Genomic DNA, 14,771 nt, shown 5'->3' with positions numbered 1-14,771 from the left:
GATCTTCGCATATCACAAGGACCTACGCCTCCCCACATGGCCTTAGCTTTCCTCCCAAAGCCTACTTGCTCTCTGAGGGTTCTTTGCCAAGGAGGCAAGGCACCCTCTACCTGGCATTGCAGCCTCAGCAGTGGCCATTACTCCAGCAGAGACACAGGCTGTTGACATGCCAGTCCTCTGATCCCGTCAGCTGCTCCAGGGATTAGGCCACTGTCCTTAATTGGATGGCAGCCTAGCTGGAGGCCTGTTAATTCTCCACTGTGGGCAAAATGCCACCAACCAGGATCCTGGCACCTCCAGGGGTGGGGTGGCATCCCACTTTTTTTTCCGGGTAGCAGGACTTTTTTTAATTCTTCATTTACAGGATGAGGGCATCACTTGCTGGGCCAACATTTATTGCCCATCCCATTTTAGAGGGCATTTTTGAGTCAACCATATTGCTGTGAATCTGGAGTCACATGCAGGCCAGAGACACAGGCTACAGCTCTAAATGAGACAGGTGCAGTTGCACTCAAAGCACTTTAATGATTGTGCGGGATCGGAATACTTGGGGAAGGCAGGCTGTTCCTTGGATATCCATGTACCCCTAAGATGTCTTTGATTCCAGAACTCATTGGAGAGTATGTGTGTGAAAAAGCATAGGTGGCGCAGGAAGCAGGCTTAGAGTTAACTTGGCAGGAGAGGCTGGATCTCCACGCCAGGAAGGTGATGAAGGTAAGGCAATGGGGTGATGTTCATGCTGCAGCATCGTTGTGTAGATCAGGTTGTCCCTGACATTCCTTGCCCATCTCTCCATGGCTCTGGCATCCAAGAAATGCTCATTTGAATTTATTCATAGAATCCTTACAGTGCAGAAGGAGGCCATTTGACCCATTGAGTCTGCACTGACTCTCCAATAGAGCATCTCACCCAGGCCCACACTCCCTGCCCTAGCTCCGCAATCCCATTTATCCCACTAAGCCTCCTAACCTACACATCTTGGGACACCAAGGGGCAATTTACCATGGCTAATCCACCATAACCTGCACATCTTTGGAGTGTGGGAGGAAACCGGAGCACCCGGAGGAAACCCACGCAGACACGGCAGAATCGAACCCTGGTGCTATGAGGCAGCAGTGCTAACTACTCTGCCGCCACGCCACCCCCATGAGCTCCTCCTCATCTGAGAAGGGCTGAACTGCCTCATGTTCTTCCCCTTGCAACATCAGTCCATGTTGCAGCATCAGGTTGTGCAGTGCACAGCAAAGCACTACTCTTTGCGACATTTTCTGGGGTGTATATTGCAATGCCCTTCTATACTGGTCAAGGCAGCAGAAGTGCAAGTTAAGAAGCCCAGTGGTGTGCTAAGTGGGGCTCTGGTAGACACAGAGGCTCCTGTGCCTTCCTCTGGGAACACCTCACTGGTGTCATCAGGCATTTACAATCCTTATCATCAACAATCCACCCGTTGATCTGGCCTGGGGTTTCAGAAAGCTCTGGGAGCTGTGTGTTGGACAAGAGGTCTGTGCTGTGACAGCTCCCTGGGAAAGCTGCCCAGACCTGCGTTATTCTTCTCCCGCACTCACACTCCAGTTTATGGAGTGAACTCCCTTTTACGATTGACAAATGCAGCTGGTTATTCCCAGAAAACTTTTATGACCACAAGAGTCCAGTCAATGACACCTTGAACTCATGTTAACCCAGCGATGACACTGAATGTGGCTGACCTTGCAACCTGGCAGTCTTCATGACTGGTGAAGTGGATAATATCAACGGCATGACTAAACAGGGCATCAGTCACCTCCATTGATGCACTTATGTGTGGCAGCCTGCATGATGTCACATATGCCACCCGACTGGCCCCGGAAGCTACCACTGGCATAGAATCTGAATGCCTTTGTAACTTTGATAGCCACTGGCATGGGGCTGCCACCAAATTCATGTGACTGCACATCTTGATGAACAATCCAACATATCTTGGTGACCATTTCTCAAGATATCTTTAGATGCCTCTGGCATTGCCTCTCTGACATCTATAGCTAGTTTGTTCTTGTCCTATGAGTGTGATATCTTGCCAGTGCCTGTCTTCACTGATGCCATCCCTGGATGCCTGTGTCTTGACCAGCCTACCCCTCTGGTACTCTCCACTGTTGGCCTTGATGCCTCTGTTTTTGGATAACAAGAACTCTCCTTCTTCACATCCTCTCCTCCTGCTCCTGAGGTTTCAGGGTAATCAGGTGAATATGACCCAATGGTTTTGGTAGTTATTGCACTGTGGCCAGACATGAGATTGAGAGCATGGTTCTCATCCATTTAATTAATTATCAGGAGGCCCTGTGTAATAATCCTTGTCTACCAGTTTAGGGAAAAACAGAAACTCATTTATTTGCAGGTTAAAACTATACAGAGACCTTCAGCCTTGTGGCTGCAATCAGCTCCTGAGGTGACTCTGAGTACAGAAGCCCATGTTACCATGGTGATCTCCACCCTGCTCCCCGATTGGTTCCCAAGGTCATGTGACTCTTACTCTGCCAATTGTTCCTTAAAGGGACAATCACCAGACCCTTTAATCACCACGCTCTGTCCAACATGAACTACACTTACCCAAAACGTCCCTCCTCTCACTTCAATTGATCTTATATTCAAAAAAGCTGTACTTGAAAAGATACATTACAAGTATGGCATGTGCTTCATTCTCAGCTCAATCCTGTGCCCCCACTCAACCCGTTACCCTCACATTTGCCCCATTGACCGACCCAACATGACCTTTCCTCTCCCCTGCAAAAGAATGGTCTAGTTTGGACCGGAGAGCGGCGTGGGCTTGGAGGGCCGAAGGGCCTGTTCCTGTGCTGTATTATTCTTTGTTCTTTGTTCTCTGTTAAGCCTGAACCTCCCCCTATTACCCTGGAGCCTCTTACCATTTCCCTGCCACCTCCTATCTGTGCCTACACCTATAACCTTCCTAATGCACACTCTGACCCTACATCCTCCCGGTAGCTTCCCCCATGTTTTTGATTGCTCTCATGATCTCCCTCCATAAGACCTTCCAACACCCGACCCTGTCTCTGGACCTTCCTCATACCGAGTACAATTTCCCCCTTCGACTGTGGCTGTTCCCTCCATCACCCTGCACCCTCAATTCAACTCTCAGGACACCGCCACTGATAACACCCACACTGCCCTTTGCGCCCTTCGTCTATCTTTCAATCCCTGGCTGACCCACCCACTTGGAGGAGCACCACACCCAGGAGGATAGGCCATCCAGGCACCTGAACACCAATCTTCCAAAACCCACCATCTTGTGCCACAAAGTTCAACATGGAAATGTGTTTACCTCAATCACAACTACCAAAGCCAAGTGGCGCGCGCCATCTTTAAGTGACGGCGAACCGGGTGCCACAAGATTCTCATGTGCCGCAGACTTTATCCCGAGAGTAGGACTTTATTGAAAACAGTTTCAGGTTAATAACGATTCATGGCTTTGCAAATGTATTACAAATAGGAATCCCATCAACAGGCTGCCATCATTTACGATGCACCACAAACACTGACTGTATCACTGCATCGCAAACCATCGTCAGGATATCAAAATATCGCCTCAAGAAGTAACTCTGCCCACCACGTTTCCCACTTTCGAAGGCTCCATAAAATTCTCCCGGGGTTGGGGGGGGTCAGATTTGTGAGGCCGATGAGCTGTAATGAATATTGTGAAGGTACTACCAGATTAGAAACAAGGAAATATAATTTTGTATCCAGGAGAGGTGACAGTGCCGTACTTGACAACTACATAACCCATTTATCCTAACTTGTAGATGAAATGAGGCAATGTGGATGACACTAAGTTGCAAATCAGTGTCGCCATGCATATTTATGATTACCACTTCACTTGGAGCGATTCTTCTATGGGTGTTTATTACAGAAACGTTGAGGGTTAAGAAACTAGCTCATGTATTGCATTAATTTTTCTCATCAGTCATCATGAATGAAGCATTTGAACAAATTTCCAAGCTAATGAAACCCATTTGGAAACATTTGTTACAGCAGAAGTTAGAAAAGCATGCAAGCTGAAGAGACACAACATTGGGAGATAAGCTAAGTTAAGCGCCAGGGACCCGGGTTCGATTTCTGGCTTGGGTCACTGTCTGTGAGGGGTCTGCACATTGTCCCCGTGTCTGCGTGGGTTTCCTCTGGGTGCTCCGGTTTCCTCCCACAGTCTGAAAGATGTGCTGGTCGGCCATACTAAATTCTCCCTCAGTGTACCCAAACAGGCGCTGGAGTGTGGCGACTCGGGGATTTTCACAGTTACTTCATTGCAGTGTTAATGTAAGCTTACTTGTGACACTAATAAATAGAATAAGTGTATATGGGGCTCCAGAAATGCAATGAGAGGCAGCCTTAGGGAAATGAAACAAGAAATCACTGTTATCCTGGTTGATATTCCTGGAGTCCTTTCGGTACAGTGACTACAGCTGAGGACTGGATGATAACTCACACAATCCAATCGTCATATCTAGGATCTGGGAATCCAAAGATATTTTGGTTTAACTTTAAACGTTGAAAAATGTTTGAGCATTTAACAGGTTTATACTGAGGTTCTTCCAAACAGCCTGGAGAAAATCAGCATGGGTTTGGAAACAGCAGGGTAAATTCTCAGCTCAGCTCCCATCCTTAAATGAAAGTAAATGGAGCTGAAGACTTTTGACAGTTACATGGTGTTATCTCTAATGACCACAGCAATCTTTAATGTTTATAAATGCCACTTCTATGGGGCGGCACAGTGGTTAGCACTGTTGCCTCACAGCGCCAGGGACCCGGGTTCAATTCCAGCCTCGGGTAACTGTCTGTGTGGAGTTTGCACATTCTCCCCGTGTCTGCGTGGGTTTCCCCTGGGTGCTCCGGTTTCCTTCCACACTCCAAAGATCATAGAATCCCTACAGTACAGAAGGAGGCCATTCGGCCCATCGAGCTGTACTGATCACAATCCCACCCAGGCGCTATTCCCATAACAGCACACATTTACCCTGCTAATCCCCCACACACTAGGGTCAATTTAGCATGGCCAATCAATATAACCCGCACATCTTTGATCTGTGGGAGGAAACCAGAGCACCCGGAGGAAACCCAAGCAGACATGGGGACAACGTGCATACTCCAGACTGTGACTGAGGCTGGAATTGAACCTGGGTCACTGGCGCTGTGAGGCAGCAGTGTTAATCACTGTACCACTGTGCCACCCCATAGAAGTATCATTTATACAGAGACAGCGACCCTTAGTGTCAAAGGGACCAGCAGCGTAAATGCGTGGGGTTACGGGGATGGAGCCTGGGTGGGATTGTTGTCGACGTGGGCTTGACGAGCCGAATGGCCTCCTTCTGCATTGTAGGGATTCTATGATTCTCTGTAAAGTCATCCCTTGGTTCTGAATCCAGGTCCTGACTTCCGCTCAGTCACTTCACACCAGCAAGGCCTTTTCCTGCTTCGTCCCTCTGGGTTAATAATGAAAAAAGAGCAGATGGTTAGTGCGCACCCTGAATGCGGGATATTCCTCTTGCCTCCCCTTCCCTGATTCAACTGGTGTTTGCAGCTTCCCGAAGAGGAAATGAAGTCCAACGTAACAGTTGGGCCTTCTCCCAAGGGGGTTCATTTCCTCTTGTTACGCGCAGGTCTCTCCTGCAGACAGAACGAAGGAGGTGAGAAACTGAAATTGCAAAGAGGACTTGGTGATTTGCAGTCTACAGTGGGTGCGATTACAACAATATGTGTCATGGGCTGGAGTAGTTCGAGGAAAGCGCAGAGACAAGAGATGTTTAAATCCCCACAAGGTCAAACCAACCTCGGCCTGGATTCTCAATCTGTGCTGTCAGCCTGGTGTCAGAGATGCTGCTCCATAAATTCTGCCTCAATGTGAATATCTGATTATGATGGAAATTGAAATACGATTGGGAAAATCTAAATATTATCGAGCAAACTCGTCCAGAACACTGGTTGCAGTATACATGGAGCAATAGAGATATCATGAGATTAATGTAAGCAGTGGATTATAATATTCTAGTGACTTGACCTGGGTGGATTTTATATCTACTTATATTCATTTCCATCGAGAAAATTTGTCCTGGCATCAATTATATGTGACTGAAACAGTGGGTTTGGGTGGGCTAGACTGCCTTTCTCATTTGTATGCCCCTAGAAATTTCAGTCTGCAGACAAACACAATTTTGCATTTGCCTTGATCATGAAAGTTTTCATGTAAAACAAGCACATGCAAAATAATTGCAGCTGTTTAAGCAATTGCACCCCGGTTTTTATTAGTAAAGAAACGTGATTATTTTTAGCCTGAAGCCTTGTCATTTTTTTGAGCATGTCGTGTGTGAGTTGATAAAAAAACAGTGCAGTTTATAACATTCAGCAATGTCTGCCAAGACACATTGCAGCACAGTCCGTCGAACACAGTGAGCTCGAGAATGCGGGAGCAGTCAAGTGTGGAATGGAATCTTTTCATTTTCAAGGATTTTGTTTATTTCCCCTCCCCTCCCCTTGGAGGAATGTCAAGTGTGTCAAGGCAATCTATCTCTTGCTGATCGGCAGGTTTGCCCAGCTCAGGTTAGGTCTGCTCTGACAGGTTAACCTCTACATCTTATCAGTACCTCAACAAGGAAGCTCCATCCAATTTTGAGAAAACAAACAGTAATTATGGGCCCTACGTTTGGACTGTTAGGTATGAAGCTTTCCGGGTGGTAGAGGATTCCAATTATTGTTGAGCCACTGCACTGAGTTGTCCCCACTCAGAGGTCGTGACCTCGGAGGTATCATTCCAATATCACGTATTAATGGGCAGAAAGTTACCCGTTAATGAATTAGAGTCATAGAGTTGTAGAGCAATGCAGCACGGAAACAGGCCAACTGGCACACGCCAACCATGGTGCCCTCCCAGCTAGTCCCAATTGCCCGTGTTTGGCCCATATTCCTCCAATCCTTTCCCATCCATGTACTTATCCAAATGCTTCTAATTTTATTTAATGTGGCTATTGAACCTACCTCAATCACTTTGTCTGGCTGCTCATTCTATATACGCACCACCCTCTGTGTGAAGAAGTTGCCCCTCAGGTCCCTTTTAAATCTTTCCCTTCTCACCTTAAACCTATGCCCCTCCAGTTTTCAATTTCCCTGGGAAAAAGACTATGTGCGTTCATCCTATCTATGTCCATCATGATTTTATACACCTCAATAAGGTCACCCATCATTCTCCTATGTTCCAAGGAATAAAGCCTTAGCCTGGCCAACCGCTCCCTATAGCTCAGGCTCACGAGCCCTGGCAACATCCTTGTAAATCTTCTCTGCCCTCCTTCCAGTTTATCAACGTCTTTCCAGGGTGACCAAAACTGTACACAATACTCCAACAATGGCCTCACCAACGACTTATAACATAACGTCCCAACTCCTATACTCAATGCCCTGACTGATGAAGGCCAGTGTGCTAACCGCCTTCTTCACCACTCTGTCTACCTGTGATGCTGCTTTCAACCAACTATGTGCTTGTAATTGTTAACTCTTTTGGTTTTGAGGTGTCTCCTCAAGAACTACTCCAAGACATCAGAGAACACAGATCTTTATTCAGTCTAGTTTGCTCCACATTCCAAATGTTGACAGCCCACTCAGGGTGGGTCCCAACCAGCTAACACCTCACACCTCAGGCCCTTTAAAGGGGCTATGCCCCAACATACATAATACTAACACAGTTACTTAATACAATATAAGACATCACAGTGGCACAGTGGTTAGCATTGCCACCTCACAGCACCAGGAACCCGGGTTCAATTCCAGCCTTGGGTGTCTGTCTGTGTGGAGTTTGCATGTTCTCCTCGTGTCTGCGTGGGTTTCCTCCGGGTGCTCCGGTTTGCTCCCACACTCCAAAGATGTGCGGGTTAGGTGGATTGACCATGCTAAATTGCCCCTTAGTGTCAGGGCAATGAGCAGGGTAAATATGTGGGGTTACAGGGATAGGGTGGGGTTGCTGTCGGTGCAGGCTCGATGGGCCGAATGGCCTCCTTCTGCATTGTCGGGATTATAGTAAAGTACTAATTTGGTAACACAGAAGAATGTGTGTATGAGTTGGGATATTGTACATTGGGTATACGATAAAGAAAAAGCAACGTTACTCACACGGGGGCGGGGCTAGGGCCTTTGAGTGATGCAAGCCACCAGTGTCAAGAAAAGTGTTCATTTGCAAAATTGTCAGTAACCGCAAAGGTCAGAGGGTGGAAAGAAGAAAGAGCCTACAGCAATATAATGCCTTTCCTGGTCTCAGGTCATCGCAAAGCACTTCATCGCCAATGAAATGGAATCACTATTACGAAACATGGCAGCCCATTGTGTGCACAGGAAGATCCCACAAACAGCAATAACAGAAAACAACCAGCTAATCTACCTCAATGGTATTGGTTGTGGGGGTAAATGTTTCCCAAGTGAACAGGAAAGCTTCCCCTATTCTTCTGTGAATGGTGACAAGGGATGTGTCGCGTCCACACAGGAGGAAAAACAGTTGAATGTCTCCCTTCTGGCAGTGCAGTATATGGCACCCCACAGCACTGAGCTGAACCGTTAGCCTAGATTCCTGGCTGGTGTCTCTGGAGTGAGGGTTAAAGCCTGAGAAACAGGTGAGCCGCTACTCAGCCACAGCTGACACCTAAGATAAATGAATTAATACCAGGAAAATGGATGTAAGAGCTCGACTACAGCGCTGTGAGAAATGCAAATCATTTGCACCGGACAGCAAAGCACCGGGGAAGTGTCGCTCACAGCCTGAGAAGATGATAGCCCAATCGCTCAAACTCCAAAGCCACCCCTGACAGCACTTCAACATCAGTCTACCGCTGAGCTTGGTAAGTGATATAAATAATATCTACTGTCTATTTCAGACGTGATGAGACATTAGCATTGGCAGTACCCTTAAATTCTTCTTTGATCCACAAAGCGCAGCAGCATTTTAGTTCAGCTATTCTCCATTCGGGTCTGAAGACCTGATGCAACTGCAGTAAATTAGCTGACAAATGATTGTACATACTCCACGACATTATTGTGGTAAAAACATCTGCAGTTGGTGCAAAATGCAACATAATCACTCATGTCAATATAGAATAGTGTTACCACTGGGTTGCTGCAGTTTGTATCAGGGGATGCATTGGCTGGAGGCAACGGCCATCTGACCTGAGGGAAAACATTGTGGCTGCAAGATACAGGACATAAAAATTCCAGTCCTAACTCTGCTATTGATCAATCGTACGACTTTGGATACTGAAGATGATATATGTTGGAACCTTTATCTTTAATTTTTATCTAACACGTTAGAGACTTTGGCCTCAAACTTCTCATCTGAATATTGCTTGGTAGGTCAAAGTTATTCCTGCCAGTAATTTGTGTCTTCAGATGGCCCCAAAGTTCAAAAGGGAAGTTGTGGGGGGTCAACAACCATAGGATGTAAGTTGACTGTCATAGATTTGATTAGATTTATTATAGTTACATGTATTAGTATACAGTGAAAAGTATTGTTTCTTGCGCGCTGACAAAGCATAGCGTACATAGAGAAGGAAAGGAGAGAGTGCAGAATGTAGTGTTACAGTCATAGCTAGGGTGTAGAGATAGGTCAACTTAATGCGAGATAGGTCCATTCAAAAGTCTGATGGCAGCAGGGAAGAAGCTGTTCTTGAGTCGGTTGGTACATGACCTCAGACTTTGTATCCTTTTCCCAACGGAAGAAGGTGGAAGAGAGAATGTCAAGGGTGAGTGGGGCCCTTAATTATGCTGTCTGCTTTTCCGAGGCAGCGGGAAGTGTAGACAGAGTCAATAGATGGGAGGCTGGTTTGCGTGATGGACTGGACTACATTCACGACCCTTTGTAGTTTCTTGCAGTCATAGAATCATAGAATCTCTACAGTGCCGAAAGTGCCCATTCGGCCCATCAAGCCTGCACTGACAACAATTCCACCCAGGCCCTATACTTGTTACCCCACGTATTCAGCCTGCTAATCACCCTGACACTAAGGGGCAATTTAGCTGGCCAATCCACCCAACCTGCACATCCTTGGATTGTGGGAGGAAACCAGAGCACCCAGAGGAAACCTATGCAGACACAGGGAGAACGTGCAAACGTCATACAGACAGTCACCCGAGGCCAGAATGGGACCAGGGTCCCTGGTGCTGTGAGGCAGCAGTACTAACCATTGTGCCACCATTCCGCCTCTACCCTTGAAGTAGAACCCGCAGGCAGACAAGTGAAGAAATAATTCACAACAGCACGAAATAAAAATAGGCACACGTACTTCTCAAGAGGGGAGACTAGTTTTCTTGACTAAAACTTGGCACAGGAGGAATTTAGTTGTGGATGGTAGGTACTCTGGCAGCCAGAAGCATGTGGAAAGGAGGTAGGGACCTTTAATGGCACGGGCGGCACAGTGGCACAGTGGTTAGCACTGCTGCCTCACAGCACCAGGGACCTGGGTTCAATTCCTGGCTTGGATGACTGTCTGTGTGGAGTTTGCGTGTTCTCCCCATATCTGCATGGGCGTGTTCCAGTTTCCTCCCACAGCCCAAAAATGTGCGGGTTAGGTTGATTGGCCATGTTAAATTGCTCCTTAGTGTTAGGAGGATATCAGGGGGATTAGTGGGGTAACTATGTGGGATTGCGGGGATAAGGCCAGGGTGGGATTGTTGTCGGTGCAGGCTCAATGGGCCAAATTAGCCTCCTTCTGCACTGTTGAGATTCTAAAGCAAAGTGAACCATCTAACGTCCTCCCCAGAACCCATTTCAATGTTCGGCTAATATTAATAATGCTTTATCTTGGGAACAAATCTGAGAAATCAGTGCCTGTTCCTAAATGAATAAATCTTTCCAGCACAGCATCTTTTCAGAAAAAATCTAGGATCTTTGCAAACTTGAAAAAGCAGAACACTTTCACTGTTTGGGCGATTGTGGCCTGTAACATCAGGGCCGGAAAAGTAATAAAATTGTGATCAGTGCAATTTTAGGAGATATCAAAACCATTCTAATGTTAGAGGTTATTGACCCCAAATCCCATGTCAACCCTTCTACATTGTAACTTCTTCCCTCTTCTTGTGCTGCTCTCTCTCCCACATTCCACTTCTTCCTTTCCCTTCTGGTCTCTATTCCTTTCTTCTTTCCCATGATTTTATTGCTCCAATTCTTTCTCATTCTCTGACCATGCTAGACTTGCAGTTAACAATTCATCTTGACTATTGTAGGACGGTGAATGAGAGCTCTGCTCCCTGAGTAAGGTTGTGACCGCATTAAGAACCTTCCCTGTTAAAGGTAATTGCAGCTGGTGGCAAGAGATTTTCTGACTTGACAGACCGGCCTCAGTAGAAAGTGCCCTGTCAGGCCCATTTATCACTCTGGCCCGTCAACTCCAGGAGCAGATCAGAGGAGGCTGAATGTGTTGCCAAGTGCTGAGGCTGGCCACAGTTTTCCAGGATTTTGTCCCATTTGTTTTGTTCAATTTTAGGTGCTCTAGCCCTCACCCCTCACAACCCAGCCACCCCCCTACCCCTCATTCCTCTGGGTGCTCTGGTTTCCTCTGACAGTCCAAAGATGAGTAGATTAGGTGGATTGGCCGTGCTAAATTGCCCCTTACTGTCCAAAGATGTGTAGGTTAGGTGGATTGGCCATGCTAAATTGCCCCTTAATGTCCAAAGATGCGTAGGTTAGGTGAATTGGCCATGTTAAATTACCCCTTAGTGTCCGAGGACGTGTAGGGTTAGGTGGATTAGTCATGGTAAATGCAAGGGGTTACGGGGATAGGGCAGAGGGAGGGCCTTTGTGGGATGCTCCTTTGGAGAGTTAGCGCAGATTTCTTTGAGCCAAATGGCCTCTTCTGTACTGTAGGGATTCTATGGTTCCATAATTCATGCCTCCCAACACCCACCCTCATGAACCCTTATAGCCCCCAAACCAAATGGAATGCCTAACAATGTAAATTCATGCACCTCACACACCTCCATGGCCCTTAAACCTTCCATGCCGACTCAGCCAGAATCCACCACTCCCAGAGGAAAAAACAGTAAAAAAAAAACTGGAATTGATCCGAACTACTCCAGTTTGGATCAGTACCGGTCTTTTCCCAAAGTTTTGCTTGTTTTTCCTCTGGGAGGCGTGCTGAGATGAAATTAACTGAAGGTCTAAAATTGTAATGTAGCCATGACGATTTTAAACAGATGGTAGGATAGGCTGATACTGTCTGCGTTGTAGCTTTGCGGAGGCAGGATTGATCTCCATAGTCTCCTGGAAGTCAATGGTCAAATCATCCAGGTCAGAAGGAATTATTAATTCCTTCCTGATCTGTGATACTGTCCATTGTCTGACCTGCATTTGTGTGGCGTGGCAAGACCTGGTGTTTGGATTGGACAGTAGATCTCGGATGGCCACTTGGATGATATGAAGGCTTCCTTAGGCTATGTGGAGTCCGCAATGCAGAAAACGTGCAGAAAATTCTCTCCCAGCGGCTGCCAGTTTTACAATGGGAAAGTGATGAACGTATTTGCCCTGTTATCAGTGACCTGCACGATTCATCTGTACACTGCAAATTGACCAATCTCCCCTGAGTTTGCTTGGAAAACGTATAAGGCTTAAAGTTCAAGACTTTGGGGAGCTTGACTGCCAGTGGTGGTGTCAGTCCTGTGGTGGAGACTACCCACTGGTCAGATTCCTAATAGACATGCAATTTCATCATCTGACTCTCCGATGGAGCATAACCTGTGAAGGCAATTTTCTTCCACACTCTCGGGTGTGCATGCCTGAATCTATAGACCTCGCGGTTTATATCAGGGCTGGAGCAAACTTTCCACATTTGACGCAAGCAATCAGGCCTTGCAATGTCTTCCCATGCTTTTTTTATAGTTCTCCAAAATAGGCAAAATCTAAGGACTAACAAACACATTCACATGTTCAGATTTTTAATTGTAACAATAAGCACATTTGTTTCTAAAAGGTCAGCAAAAAACAAAATGAAACCAAACAGAACACAACCAAAAAAAACCTGCCTTCACAATCAAAAAGTGGTGCCACGAAAAATCCAGCTTTCAAAACTGAGTTGTTCCAAGTCACAGGTAATTTTCTTTACCCATTTAATATGAGAACAAGCTATAAACTGAATAGTAATTCTCTAATCCCCCACTCTACATTCAGCGGAAATGCAGCAGAATTTGTGCTGCTAATCATTTAAGCCATTACTCTGGTAATCTTTTCACTGATCTTCCACTAAAGTCAGGGGTAGGCTTTCAGAGATTGATTTGATTTTTACAGATGCACCATAGAAAGCATCCTTTCCGGATGTATCACAGCTTGGTATGGCTCCTGCTCTGCCCAAGGCCGCAAGAAACTACAAAGGGTTGTGAACGTAACCCAGTCCATCACACAAACCAGTCTCCCATCCATTGACTCTGTCTACACTTCCTGCTGCCTCAGAAAAGCAGCCGGCATAATCAAGGACCCCACGCACCCAGGATTTACTCTCTTCCACCTTCTTCCTTCGGGGAAAAGATACAGAAGTCTGAGATCGTGTACCAACCGACTCAATCAGATTTTTCTCTGCTGCCATCAGACTTTTGAAGACCTACCATATATTAAGTTGAGCTTTCTCTATACCCTAGCTGTGACTGTAACACTATATTCTGCACCCTCTCCTTTCCTTCTCCACTATGTACTCAATGAATGGCATGCCTTGTCAAAATATACCATTCATAGAGTACATAGGGGAGAAGGAAAGGCAAGGGTGCAGAATGTAGTGTTAGAGTCACAGCTACGGTGTAGAGAAAGTTCAGCTTAATATATGATAGGTCTATTCAAAAGTCTGATGGCAGCAGGGAAGAAACTGTTCTTGAGTCGGTTTGTTCGTGACTTTTGTATCTTTTTCCCAACGGAAGTAGGTGGAAGAGAGTACGTCCAGGGTGCGTGGGGTCCTTGATTATGCTGGCTGCTTTTCCGAGGCAGCGGGAAATATAGACGGAGTCAATGGATGGGAGGCTGGTTTGCGTGATGGACTGGGCTACATTCACAACCCTTTGTAATTTCTTGCAGTCTGGTCAGAGCAGGAGCCATACTAAGCTGTGATATATCCAGAAAGAATGCTTTCTATGGTGCATCTGTAAAAAATGGTGAGTGGCGTAGCGGACGTGCCAAATTTCCTTAGCCTCCTGAGAAAGTAAAGGCATTGGTGGGCTTTCTTAACTATAGCACCGGTATGGAAGGACCAGGAAAGGTTGTTGGTGGTCTAGACACCAGAAAATTGAAGCTCTCGACCATTTCTACTTCATCCCCATTGATGTAGACAGGGGCATGTCCCCCACTACGCTTAGTGGTTATGTTATGGGTGAGTAATCCAGTGGCCAGGACAAATACTCTGGAGACAAGAGTTCAGATCCCATCACAACAGACAATGGGAGAATTTAAATTCAATTGATAAACATGAAACAAAGTGCCAGTCACATGACGGTCAGAACATTGAATACAGGAGTTGGGACGTCTTGTTGAAGTTGTACAAGACATTGGTAAGGCCACACTTGGAATACTGTGTACAGTTCAGGTCACCCTATTATAGAAAGGATATTATTAAACTAGAAAGAGTGCAGAAAAGATTTACTAGGATGCTACCGGGACTTGATGGATTGAGTTATGAGGAGAGGCTGAATAGACTGGGACTTTTTTCTCTGGAGCGTAGGAGGCTGAGGGGTGACCTCATCGAGGTCTATAAAATAATGAGGGGCATAGACAAGGTAGATAGCCA

At 46.3% G+C, this 14,771-nt stretch overlaps 1 protein-coding gene and 1 long non-coding RNA gene across 4 annotated transcripts in view; one reads left to right on the top strand and one right to left on the bottom strand.

Annotated features, from left to right (window-relative positions):
* Positions 1-14,771, bottom strand: part of LOC144496165 (uncharacterized) — a 462,102-nt gene that overhangs the window by 295,052 nt on the left and 152,279 nt on the right. The window lies entirely within an intron of this gene.
* The window catches only part of LOC144496164 (coiled-coil domain-containing protein 102A-like), a 528,300-nt gene that overhangs the window by 452,572 nt on the left and 60,957 nt on the right, over positions 1-14,771 (top strand). The gene's annotated exons all lie outside the window — the stretch shown is intronic.

This window comes from Mustelus asterias, chromosome 7 (genome assembly GCF_964213995.1).
Source record: "Mustelus asterias chromosome 7, sMusAst1.hap1.1, whole genome shotgun sequence".
NCBI classification, from domain to species: Eukaryota; Metazoa; Chordata; class Chondrichthyes; order Carcharhiniformes; family Triakidae; genus Mustelus; species Mustelus asterias.
The sequence above is the reverse complement of the archived record's forward strand: the minus strand, read 5'-3'. Positions and strand labels throughout refer to the sequence as shown.